The sequence below is a fragment of the Aotus nancymaae genome, unplaced genomic scaffold, assembly GCF_030222135.1.
Source record: "Aotus nancymaae isolate 86718 unplaced genomic scaffold, 86718_ANA_hifiasm-v0.15.2.pri h1tg000108l, whole genome shotgun sequence".
In the NCBI taxonomy this organism is placed as follows: domain Eukaryota; kingdom Metazoa; phylum Chordata; class Mammalia; order Primates; family Aotidae; genus Aotus; species Aotus nancymaae.
In genome coordinates, this window is record NW_026988523.1 from 29634494 (window position 1) to 29647049 (window position 12556).

Here is a 12556-nt window from a genome sequence, read left to right on the forward strand (position 1 = left end):
GAAGCAATAATAGAGTGAAGAAAAATCTCTGACCAAATCCTGCCAGGTTTTCAGCTTTCTATAGAAGAGTCATTCATAAAGTTGCCAGGTACACTTGCCCTACCCTACCCTACCCACCAATCCCCTGCCTTTTGGGAAAGGTCAAAGTATAATTCTTGAAGGCACTAAGTGACAAGGCAAATAAAAAAGATTTGTGGGTTATAAAATCAGCAGGTCAGTAACTTGCTAAAACTGGATTTTTTTTTTTTGAGAGAGAGAGAGATGGCAAAATAGAAAGTATTCTCTCTTGTCCTGTTCTAGTAGTACAACAGATCCGTGAGTGCAGGGACACGATTTCTTCATTTTTGTAGCTCCAACATCTAGTGTAGCATCTATAATATAGTAGGTAGTCAAATGCCTGATGAATAAATGATTCAATAACTAAGCCAACCTCCACATCAGCTACCAAAAAACCAACCAATTTGAAGCTTACCAGATCAGGAATTCTAGGGCGCTTCTTATCACCCTTCTATTTCTAAGCTTTAAAAACTCTCCTTTCTAAAGGGACGTCAACCATGCTGTCATTACTCTCACCACCCTCACATTATGTGAGTTTACCTACATACACCTATATGTATTAACTAGGTGACTTTGGTCAAATTACCTACAGGGTTTCAGTTGCCTCTTCTATAACCTAGACTTGGATTAGATGACTCCTAAGATACTTTCAAGGTTTAAAAAATAAACTTCTTCAGTTCAGTACAGCCTCATAATCTATTATCTTTGACTATCAGTCTAGATATTATTAATGTTAAATTTACCAGAGTTTCAATACCATAATTATCAGAAAGAACTACTAATACATAAAGAATTTTTGGTCTAAGATTCTTCAAATTCAAAATGTCAAGATACAAAGTAAATTAGTCCTTTACCTTCAGGAATTAGAAATTAAATACCTTCAGAATTAATAGATGAATAAATTCCCCCCTCCCCAATACAGGCAAGAATTTCTTCTCCAAACCCATTTTAGCCACAGCCTTAGGTTACAGGAAGTGGTAGTAGCTCAAATAACTTATACACATGAATAATTCAAAACCAAGTGCATAGCTGCAAAATAAATTTTAATCTTCTTTGTTTTTTTTGAGACGGAATTTTGCTCTTGTTACCCAGGCCGGAGTGCCATGGCATAATCTTGGCTCACCGCAACCTCCGCCTCCTGGGTTCAAGCAATTCTCCTGCCTCAGCCTTCCGAGTAGCTGGGACTACAGGCGCCTGCCACCATGCCCAGCTAATTTTTGTGTTTTTAGTAGAGACGAGGTTTTACCATGTTGACCAGAATGGTCTCAATCTCTTGACCACGTGATCCACCTGCCTCGGCCTCCTAAAGTGCTGGGATTACAGGCGTGAGCCAGTGCGCCCGGCCTAATCTTCTTTCTTTTTTTTTTTTTTTTTTTTGCTGGAGTGCAGTGGCGTGATCTCACTAATCTTCTTTCTTTAAAAAAAAAGTAATGCGACCAGGCGTGGTGACTCACGCTTGTAGTCCCAGCACTTTGGGAGGCTGAGGCGCACGGATCATGAAGTGGAGTCAGGAGATGGAGACCATCCTGGCTAACATGGTGAAACTCTGTCTCTACTAAAACTACAAAAAATTGGCTGGGGGTAGTGGTGCATGCCTGTAGTCCCAGCTACTCAGGCGGCTGAGGCAGGAGAATCGCTTGAACACGGGAGGTGAAGGTTACAGTGAGCCGAGATCACGCCAATGCACTCTAGCCTGGGTGACAGAGCAAGACTCTTGTCCAAAAAAAAAAAAAAAAAAAACAAGTAATGCAACTGTAAAGCCATTTTAATAACGTTCTGAGAGAGTGTGAGAAATATACAATAAGTACACAAAATAGCAATCACAAACAGGTGCTCAGCAGAAAGGAAAAGAGTTGACTAAGCCATAGGCATGTAGGCAATTTCACAGCCAGACACAGACTTCTGAGTGAGAGAAGTGAATGAAAACCAGTGTTATGGCATCATAGAGCTTACATGTCAACATAGCACACAGGCCATTCTTTTCAAAAAACATTTCAACAAAATAATTTACAGGTTAAACATTCTCTAGAATGCCCTGCTCTTTAGCAAAAATTTGAGGCACTAAGCCAAACTTCTTAACAGCACATTCTTATATTTGATGTCTCCAGGTGTACACTGTGGACCCTGACCTAACCCCAACAAGTGAGAACAACAGCTTTTGTTACATCACCACTAAGACCTGGCTTAAGCTTTTCAAATTCCAAATGGAGATATCAAAGCCAATGATTAAAACACAGTGTTTGGTTAGGCATGGTGGCTCACGCCTGTAATTCCAGCACTTTGAGGCCGAGGCAGGCAGATCACCTGAGGTCAGGAGTTTGAGACCAGCCTGGCCAACATGGTATAACCCTGTCTCTACTAAAAATACAAAAATTAGCTGGGTGTGGTGGCTAGTCCCAGCTTCTAGGGAGGCTCAGGCAGAAGGATCACTTAAACTACGGAGGTGGAGGTTGCAGTGAGCTGAGATGGCACCACTGCACTCCAGCCTGGGCAACAGAACAAGACTCTGTTTTAAAAAAAAAAAAAAAAAGAAAAAGTTTGGGCTGGGCACGGTGGCTCCTGCCTGTAATCCCAGCACTTTGAGAAGTTGAGGCAGGAGGATTACTTGAGCCCAGGAGTTTGAGACCAGCCTGGACAACATAGTGGGACCCTGTCTCTAAAAAATGTTTTTAACTAGTTAAGCATGGTGGTGTGTGCCTATAGTCCCAGCTACTCAAGTGGCTGAGGTGGGAAGACTGCTTGAGCCTGGGAGATCAAGGCTATGTGAGCAACAATCATGCCCCTTCTCTCCAATCTGGGTGACAGAGTGAGACCCTGTTACAAAAAAAAACATACACACACACAGTCTCTGGCTCTGTCTTAGCACACAGGAGGAAGAAGAAGAAAAAAAACAGTGGCTTTCAACCTTTCAAATAAAACACAGGAGGCTCTCAACTATTTAATTGAATGGTGTAAAAGACAATTCTCATCTGGCATCAAAATATTCCAACTGAAAGGGGCTTTAGCAATTTCTTAATCCAAATACCTGCTCCCATGCAAGAATCCTTCTATTACATCTCTGACACAAATCATGTAGTCTCCACTTGAATACAAGGTCTGATAAGGACCTCATTACTTTGCCATAATGTCCACTTTATTGTTAGACAGCTTGAACTGTTAGAAAATGCTTTTCTAAACTAAAGCAAAAGCTATCACCAGTCCCCCACCCCCACCGTAACTTTCACATAACGATCTTTATTCTGTTCTCCAGGAAAATAAAACCTACTTCCCATGCATGATGGAATTTTCACGGAAAACTATTAGACAAAGCATTTCTTTACATAAACATTTGTTGTAGATCAACAATATCATGATGGTGTTATAAGCCAAACAGTGGCCTTTATTTTACAAAATCCTTTCTTACATCAGTACTTGCTTGTACCTACATTCATTCATAAATATTTGTGCTGACCCCATCATATAAACTTAACATGCTGAATAAATTATCTTTTTCAAATTTGGCTTCTGCTATCTGTGCCTATCACCCCTACTTCCATACCATCTTGAATGACAGCAGTCAAGATTAAAAACGAAGAAGTTAATATTAGGTAAGCACTTCTAAAAACACTCTTACTCATTAATGACAAAACTCTTGCAGCAGGTCTCGTTATTCCCAATTTACAAACAGAAACAAAAAAGACCTGAAAAGTCAGGTAGGTGGCCCAAAGTCTGAACCTAGATAGTCTGAACTCATGCTCTTTCACTGTACCACACTAGGGCATTACTGATCCGTGAAACTGCCCTGATTCTTACTCATTTAATTCGTTCACCATAGGAAAATGTTGTGCCTATTCCTCATATTTATCAAAGACTTAAACACCTGCCTTTTTTAACTTTTTTTTTTCCCTGAGATGGCGTCTCGATCTGTCGCCTAGGCTGGAGTGCAATGGCGCGATCTTCAGCTCACTGCAACGTCCACCCCCCAGGCCCAGGCAATCCTCCCACCTCAGCCTCCCGAGTAGCTGGGACCAAAGGCACTTATATGACTTTAAATCCTACCATCTTCCTGAGCAATTTTAGGCCATCTGCACAACTCACCTAACATTTCTGCTTTAGAATTTCATAATCTCTTCTAATACTAACACCTCCATCTCCATAACAACAACTCAAACCCGGACCCTGCCATTTCCTGAAACCATTCCACCTCTAAATCTTAAACTCAAACATTTTACTCTGGCCACAACCTCACCACCTTCCAGCTTTTCCTCTCTACTTTTAAACCTCCCTGCTCACTAAGACATCTAGTCTCTTACCCACCTTATTCATTAATTCAACAAAAGTATTTGGAGTGTCTCTGTGTGAGGCACTATGCTTAGGACTAAAAACACAACAGTGAACTACACACAATCCCTATCCTCAAAAGCTTCCAGCAGGGAGGAAAAAACCCACAATATCCTACCATCTTCCTGAGCAATTTCAGCATCCACCTGCACAATTCATCTAACATTTCTGCCTTAGTTTCATATCTCTTCAAATAATTTCACAATTATAATAAAGAAATGTTATAGAAGGGTGTTATCTCCTACAGAGATTCAAGAAAAGCTTCCCCAAGGAAATTATGGTCCATCTATGAATTAAGATTAATTAAGATTAAGCAGCAATTGGAGAGACAAATTGGGAAAGGAAGAATGCTCCAAGCAGAGGAAACGTACACCAAAGTTCTAAGGCAGGAAGGAGCATAAAGGTGAAAATGGTGCTACAGGAGGATGAAGAAAGGGCCTAGTGGACCCTGTTAAAGATTTGAGATCTTAAACATCATAGAAGCCACTGAAGGGTTGCATGTAGAGGTAGAACATAATCAGATTTGAATTGTTAAAAGTCACCCTGATTACAGTGAGAAGAGTTTGGAAGAAGCACAGTGGATTTAGGGAGAGAACTGATTAGAAAATTGTTGCAAAATAGATGATGGTGAACTAAACCAGGATAATAGCAGTGAAGATTGAGAAAAATTGATAGATTCCACTTTATTTCTTCTTGCCTAACAAAGTAAAACCAATAATGGATCACCTAACTTACTTTCCTGTGAAAATTTAGGTCCCTTATCCATTTCATCTGTCCAACTTGGATAGATCCCACATTCTAACTTCCCTGCTAACCTTGCAGAGCAATATGACTACTAAATATGTTATTTGGTCACCTTCCTTTTACTGAAACACTGCTGTCTTTTGCTTGACTTTAGTACTTCAATCAATCTTCTGAGCTACTATCCCATACCTTCACCATGCTCCTTGAGCCTCCCACCCAATTCACATCACCTCTCCTTACTCCTTACTTGACTTCTACTTCACACACACACACACACAAAAATTACAAAACAAAGCAAGAGGGGTTCCTTTAGGTTTCCTCCGCTCCTCCCACTTATTAGTTATTACTCGACTCTTCCCTGCAAAACTCCTCATCCTCAACCTACAAAAGCAGGCTTCTGCAGAAACAGAATGGCACTGGCTTATACATAAGATCACCACAATCATCCTCACTTCTGATCTCTTTGTAGCATTTGATACTCACTGACTACTCTTCCTGCTTCTCTAGCCCTGTGTCTTGGTCACCTTTGTGGACTCCCATTTCCGTGCCTGAATCAAACTTAGTGCACCCACCATTCTAGCCTTAGGCCTTCCATCTTCTCATTGAAACTTCATTCACAGACTTAAGCACCCAAATTTTCATGACTCCAAATGTATCTGCAGCCCCAAATTCTTTCCACCTCACCTGGGAATCATACAGGCACTTCAAACTCAATACATAAAAACATGAGCTTATTCTCTCATCTCTGTCTCCCACCCTTTCAAACTATTCCTCTTCCAATATTGCCTGTTGTAGCAAATAGTCCTACCATTTCCCTAATCACCCAAGTCACAAGCCAGGGAGCCGTCCTGGACTTCTCTCTTGCCTTATCCTCACAAATAATCTTTCACTAAGTTTTACCTTAAATATCTCTCAAATCCATCTAAAACCTTCCACAGGCTAAAGCTCTTTTATTCTACCCTCAGGTTTTCACAACCTGGACCCCAGGAAATAGCTCCCTAACCCCTCTCTCCCTCTCCATCCATTGATTGGCCTCCACAGGCAAACACTATGAACAATTTAAAATGCAAATATGATATTATTATATCCCACTGCTCTAAATTCTTCAATGGATTTTTTTTCTTCTTCTTCAATGGATTTTCAATGGCTAAAGCCTAAGATTCAAATTCCTATACAGAAGCCAGGCACAGTGGCTTACGCCTGTAATCCCAGCACTTTGGGAGGCTGAGGTGGGCAGATCACTTGAGGTCAGGAGTTCAAGACCAGCCTGGCCAACATGGTGAAACCCCATCTCTACTGAAAATACAAAAATTAGCCAGGTATGGTGTGGTGGCATGTGTAAGGCCGGCTGCCTCACCGGGAGCTCGGACGCACACCCCCACCCCTTTTTTCTGAAAGCTCGGACAAGCTCGGACAAACTCGGGCAAGCTCGGACATGCCCGGACATGTTCCCCTTTGCCTTCTCGCACAGCCTGGCCTTCAAACAAAGGCTTGTAACCATACCTAATAGTAGTCCTGCTTTGTCCACACCCTGCTCTCCTACAACCAATCGAACGCCTTCACGCCCTATAAACACCCATGTCTGAGAGGAGTCCGTGCGACTTCTCCGGCCCCTCCTGTCAGACTGCAGAACCTCACCCGGGAGCCTGAATAAACCCTTCGCATTGATCTTCTTGTGCTGGCCTGTTTCTTCCTTTTAAATTCGGCAAGAACAAACCTTACAGCATGCACCTTTAATCCTAGCTACTCAGGAGGCTGAGGCAGGAAAATCGCTTGAATCTGGGAGGTAGAGGTTACAGTGAGCCAAGATCGTGCCACTGCATTCCAGCTTGGGCAACAGAGTGAGACTGTGTCTCAAAACAAACACACAAAAATAAATTCCTATATAGGGTTGGGCACGGTGGCTTGAGCCTGTAATCTTAGCACTTTGGAAGGCCAAGGAGGGAGGATCACTTGAGTCCAGGAGTTTAAGACCAGCCTGGGCAATGTAGTGAGAACTCATCTCTACAAAAAAATCAATTAATTAATTAACTTAATTAGCTGGGTGTGGAGGTGCACACCTGTAGTCCCAGCTACTCAGGAGGCTGAGGTGGGAGGATTGCTTGAGCACAGGAGGTTGATGCTGCAGTAAGCTACCATGGCACCACTGCACTCAGCCTGAGGGACAGTGAGACCCTTTATTAAAATAATAATAATAATAATTCTATACAGGACAAACGAGGCCCTTCACGATCTGGCTCTACCGATCTCTCCAGCCTTACCTACCTCCCATCATGCCCTTCCTTGTACTGGGATTCCCCCAAGTGTACTATGTTCTTCAAATTTCAGTCCCTTTGCACATATTGTTCCCTCTACCTGGAGTAACTCCTAGGTGTAGCAGGTGAATTCTTACCTCTTCTTTAAAACTAACTTAAATACGACCTCATTTGCAAAACTTCTCTGACTTCCTAAATTGCCCACTTCTTTCTTTGTACCCTTGCTGCACCCTGGACTCTATACTTCTATCATAATGTTTATCACCCTGCATGGTAGTTGTGTTTATTCACATGTTTGTCTCCCCACTAAACCTGGAACGATTTGAGGGCAGAATCTTGGCTTGTTCATCTGATATTCCCTAGCACCCAAGCACCCAGCAGGCACTCAATTTTTGTTCAGATAAACTGGAGTATGTTTGTATGGTACCCCATAACGCACACACACACACAGTACTGTTGATAGTCTTACCAGTGCTGTACACAGACAAGTCTAAAGCAGTAACTCATCTCAAAGACATCTGCTGAAGATTGTTATATGACTATATGCAGCAAATTTCTCTTCCTATTGTTTAGTTCAGAATAATATTAAAATCAATCTGCATGCTCCAAGTGTCCAAATTACTTAATAACAGAGAAAAATGACTCAAAATTAAAGACCATGGATAATAAAGCTCTATTAAAATGCCAGAGAAACCACTGGCCCTACATTCTTTCATTTACAACGTCCCCAAAAGCTTCCACATTTTCACTCTCTACCTATCCCTTGATTCCAATGAAGCATTAGAGCTGCATTTGAGTCCTCTCTCACTCTTCCCAAAACCACAACATTCAAGATTGTCAAAAATTTTCAAAAGTCAGAGACTCCTCCACATCTATGATGTCAGTCCCAAGGAATCCAGGCAGGGAGAAAGAGGAGAGACAGAGACACTTAGAACTTTCACATAATTCTTGATTAGGTGGGAGGGAGAAATGAATGACTGTCTTGGCGGATTGTTTTTTATTAATATGGATCCTTCAAGTCAAAGAAACAAAATATAACCTTTTTAGAAAGAAAATATGACCAATTATACTCTTTTTTTTTCTTTTATTTGTAAATCTAGTCCTGAATCCAGACCACCCCTACTCTAAAAGGACCTATGCAACACTAAATGTTACAATCCAGAGGTAACAAGATGAGTCGGAAAGAAGTGAAAGAAACAGTTTTAAAGCTTTAGATATTATTTTGTTTAAACTTCCAAACAACTCTAAGAGGTCTGTATTGTTACTCCACATCATAGATGAAGATACTAAAGCTCACACAGGTTAGGTAAAATGCCCAAAGCAACACAGGTGAAAGTGGCAGACCCAGGATTTTTATGAACCCACCCCAGCTGACTCCAGAGACCATACACTTAAACAATGCCACATTTCGTCCAGGGACAAGAAAACATGGGCAGTCCACCCACGTGGAAGTCCACTCTCACTGCTTCAACTCCTCTCAATGCCACATCAAAAGAAAGAACTGGCTCTGGATTCAGACAGATCTAGGTTCCAAACCCAGAGCTACTACCTAAGGGCTGTGTAATCACAGGTAAGTAATAGAACCATTTTGTGCCTCAGATTCTTCATGTATAAAATGGGGGAAATGTATGCATTTCAGCCCACCTGTTAGGATTAAGTAACATATGTAAAGCCTTAGAGAAGCTTACTGACACAGAATAAATCTTCAAAAATTGTGTTGCCTTCTTTGTGCCCAATTCCCTCCCACACACTCTGTGTCACTTCACTGGTGCCCAACACAGCCCCCTCCCTATATCTTTCCTTTAAAAGCTTCCTCTACTCCTCCCAAACCAACCCTTCAGTCCCACGACCATTTCTAAAACAGAGTCATGACACATACACACAGTGCCCAGTCTATCATTCCCAATCCAGTGTCTTTCAACTCAGGCCTTCAAGAAAATATCGTAAAAGGGGTCCCTTAGTTGTACCTTCCACTAGATGGTCCCTCAAAAATAACAGCAAAAGAAAAGTGTCTGTCCTTTCCTAGATGTGCAGACATAGCTACATAGCTCATTCATTCCCAAATCTCCAGGAACAGATTTACATATTTACTGGAATCCCAATGTCTTAATCTACCAATCCTACCTCCCCAACCTGTACCTACCTCTTATTACTTTTACTCATTCCAGGTTCAAAGATTTTGTAATAGTGTCTTAATCTCATGTATATTGCCTATTTTTTTGATTATTGGAAGGAAATGTTTGCATCACCTACTCACCCTGCATACTGCTGGGTTGTTTTCCACCTCTAATGCAGGATATACTTGGGGAACATCACTTTCTCCTCCTAAGTCAAACATGGAGTTAAACAAACTCAATCATATAATCACACCTGAAACAATGTATTTATCATATGCTCTTGTGGGTACACAACATTAAGGTCTCAGGAGCTAGCCCTATGGTTTCATTACCACCACTAGTATGTGTGTGTCAGAACAAAATTTAACTATTTTTTAAAGAATTTCTAGTTTTATAACACGCCTACAAATAGCAGGCCTGACATAAAACTCCATCAGATGGCCAGGTATGGTGCCTCATGCCTGTAATCCTAGCACTTTGGGAGGCCGAGGCGGGCAGATCATAAGGTCAGAGCCCATGTTGGCCACCACACTGGCCAACATGGTGAAACCCCGTCTCCATTAAAAATACAAAAATTAGCTGGGTGTGGTAGTGCATGCCTGTAATCCTAGCTACTCAGGAGGCTGAGGCAGGAGAATTGCTTGAACCCAGGAGGCGGAGGTTGCAGTGAGCCAAGATCACACACTGTACTCCAGCCTCAGCGACAGAGCCAAAAAAAAAAAAAAAAAACTCCATCAGACAAATCCCATTAACAACCAAAGGGTAATAAAAAGATCAGCGGCTAGTGAACAGAGAACTTGGAAACTGCCATTTGTCTCTTCAGTGCTACTGATAAAGGCTCCTTAAATTACAGTTATTTTGGGAAATGTAATAATTTGGAAGGCTTGCAGAAGGGAAGTGATCTTTGGGAAAATGGGGGCAGGGAGAGTCATACAGAAAATCTGTTATTATAATATTGGCACAATAATAGTAGCTTAAATAGAAACAAGAATCATGTTAATGTTTATTTTTTTAGATCCCAGACCAGCATGTCTATTTACCACACACAATGAATTGTTTTCTTCCTTTCAACTAAGGCCAAGGATAGTCCAAGGTTTGGGTTCTCAACAAATTCAACTTTTAAAAGAATAATCTGCAAAAACAAAAGTTCTACTTGACCCTTTAAAGATTCTAATTACTGAATTTTTGACACAGAGGAAAAAAACACTACAAATCAAGAGACGAGCTAATAGCAAAACACACTCTCTAGAATCAATTCTCAAACATTCAGTAGCTGACAATCTTCTCTTCCTTTCTTGATTTCTTTAGTCATTTCACTGTAAATTCCATTCAAGGGGAGAAACAGAAGAAAGGTTCAAATTACTATATTATGCGCTCTTGGTTATCCACAGGAAATTAATCCACTTCATAAATTTCTTCTGGTAAATCAATTTCCCTCAGCATACAAGTACTAACTAATTTCTTAAAAAGCCTCAAAACAATTTGAAATTTTGGGCCAGGCACAGTGGCACATGCCTGTAATCCCAGTGCTTTGTCAGGCCAAGGTGGCAGGAATGCTTGAGACCAGTCTGTACAACACAGTGAGACCCCCATCTCTACAAAAAACAAAACAAAACAAACCCCCACAAAAATTAGCTGGGCATGTTGGCATACACTGTAGACCCAGCTACTCAAGAGGCTGAGGCAAGAGGATCACTTGAGACCAGGCATTCAAAACTGCAGTGAGCTATGATAGTGCCACTGCACTTTGGCCTGGGTGACAGGGTGAGACCCTGTCTAAAAAAAAAAAAAAGAAGGGAGGGAATGAAGGAAATTTGTCTTTTATAAAATTATATAATTCAGTTAAAAGAAGAATACTTATTATTATTGTCGTTTTTAAAAATTCTCCATCTTTAAGTTCCATAGTTCCATCTTTCCTGGCCATACCTAAATCTCATTTGATCTATAGGCCCAGTATTCAAAACATCCACCTCACATCTGCTGTTATCATTTACTGTCTTGTAACACTAGTTGACCTTCCAGAAACTCACATCCTAACTCTCCAATTTGACTGAGTCATTCATTCAAAATTTACAAAGTTGGTCTACCATCTACCAGGTACTGCTATGGGGCCTGGAGATACCCTAGTCCTACCTTCAAGGCACTCTGATCTGATGGGAGAAATATAAACATGTTATTAGTGCCACTGGGGTAAGAAGAGGTATAGAAGCAACCAGTTTACCCAGGTGGGTCAGGGAAGCTTCTCAAACTTTTAGCCAAGTCTTTAAGGACATGTAAAAGCTCACCAAGATGGAGGACAAGAGTATATTCAAGACAGAATTAAGATTCTTGAAGTCTGCACCTTTCTTTTGTACTTGAAAACATTCTAAACAGGCCTAACACATTGCTTAGCACATAGTAGATGCCTAGCAAATATTTGTGGTTCTGAACTATTCATGCTAGTCCATATGTGTGGATAACTGAGAGTTATCTATACCTGAAATAGGCTTGTGAGTTATATACTGGTTTCAAATTTGCCCTATCAAGATAAACAAATAGATCTATATGAATAAATGTAACTTGTATTTGTACAGCTGTCTGCTCACTAATAGCTTCTATTCTGTTATTGTTTTTATTTTTAAAAACTGATATTTTCCATCAAACTCATTTCCGTGTTACTTAAGAGCCCTAGATTTTTGTTTTTAAAGCACTTTCATAAATATAACCTCATAATAAACATTTTTAAATTAAATACTTTTTTAGGTTTTTAATCCCATATTCTGATGGAAAACACATACACATAGAAAAGTTTACAGAGCTTAAATGATACCTGGATAGCACAGAGGTTGGGCCTATGCATTCTGACTCAGAATGTGGGGCTCATATCAGTTTTCTAGGGATTTATACCAAAACCAGATCAGTCTAGACATGCAAACTCCACAGCCCTAAATAACTCTTACTATTTTGTTTTTTAAAATACTATCCCTATTCAACACATTGTCTCCTAGCCACTACCATCCTCCCTACCCACCACCAACTCCACAAACACACACACATTTCCAAGTTGGTGTGAAGAAGCAGAAA

General features: G+C 40.8%; 1 protein-coding gene across 1 annotated transcript in view; it reads right to left on the minus strand.

Moving 5' to 3' along the window:
- Positions 1–12556, minus strand: part of OTUD7B (OTU deubiquitinase 7B) — a 65525-nt gene that overhangs the window by 33099 nt on the left and 19870 nt on the right. The gene's annotated exons all lie outside the window — the stretch shown is intronic.